This window comes from Mus caroli, chromosome 6, assembly GCF_900094665.2.
Source record: "Mus caroli chromosome 6, CAROLI_EIJ_v1.1, whole genome shotgun sequence".
Taxonomy (NCBI): Eukaryota; Metazoa; Chordata; class Mammalia; order Rodentia; family Muridae; genus Mus; species Mus caroli.
Window position 1 is genome coordinate 7579831 of NC_034575.1, and position 1025 is coordinate 7580855.

A 1025-nucleotide genomic window follows, 5' to 3' on the forward strand; every position below is an offset into this window, starting at 1 on the left:
TGTATTCTTTGAGAGGCTGTAAGTTGGACTATTCCTGGGAAGCCTACTATAGAGATTGACATTGCATACAATTACAGGTAATATTAAAAGCTCTATAACTTGCCAGATGTCATTCTGTATGTGCAGTTATTGTTCACATTTGCATCTTCAGAAAATCCATAAGTCTCTGGAGTTTCCTCACCTCACATGCCAGAGAACTAAGAGTGGCCCAGGCAACCCAGGTCATTAGCAGCACTCTGTATATAAGATCCAACCACATTCTGTCCGTTGCAAAAATGTCAATTTCCCGTTCATGTGTGCAAATCAATACCTCTCAGAGACAAATCCTTAAAGGCATAGCTACTTAAAGATACAAATTCCCAATATTACCTTAATAAATATTTGTGCATCAAATTTCATCTAAACTTCTATTCGAATAAAAAGTTTCTCTTCAGTCATTAAATTCTTTGATATTAACTTGCTTTCACAGATACATTTCTCCTGTGTAGCTCAACCCTTAGTCAATAGAAATGTACCCTGTAATTAGAGTGATCCTCCTGTCTGTCTCAGACACACCATAAAGAGTTCAAAGAGCTAGTGAACACCTTCATTTCACGTCTTCCTTTCGCTCAACCTCTCTTGCTATGTTTTCCCTTTCTCCTCTCAAGTCAATGAAATATAACTTGAAAAATAAATTCTTTTCTACATTTTTCCTGCATCTTCAGTTGGAAATAGCCACTGGTACGTTCAGCTCCCACTCTACTTACTTTTTATTATGGCCAAGAGCAACTTGACCAGCTTGGGGGGGAGGGGGTATTACAGTTCATCACTGAAGAAAGTCAAGTCAGGGGAGCAAGGCAGAAAACTCAAGAAAGGAACTGAAACAGAAGTTATGGACAAATGCTACTCACTGGCTAGCTCCAGGTTCAACTACATTGCTTATCTTACCCATGACTGCCTGCCCAGGTATGCCACTGTTTCATGCCCTAGACACTCACAATTCAACAACAATCAAGAAATTGCAACATGCCGGGCGTGGTGGCGCA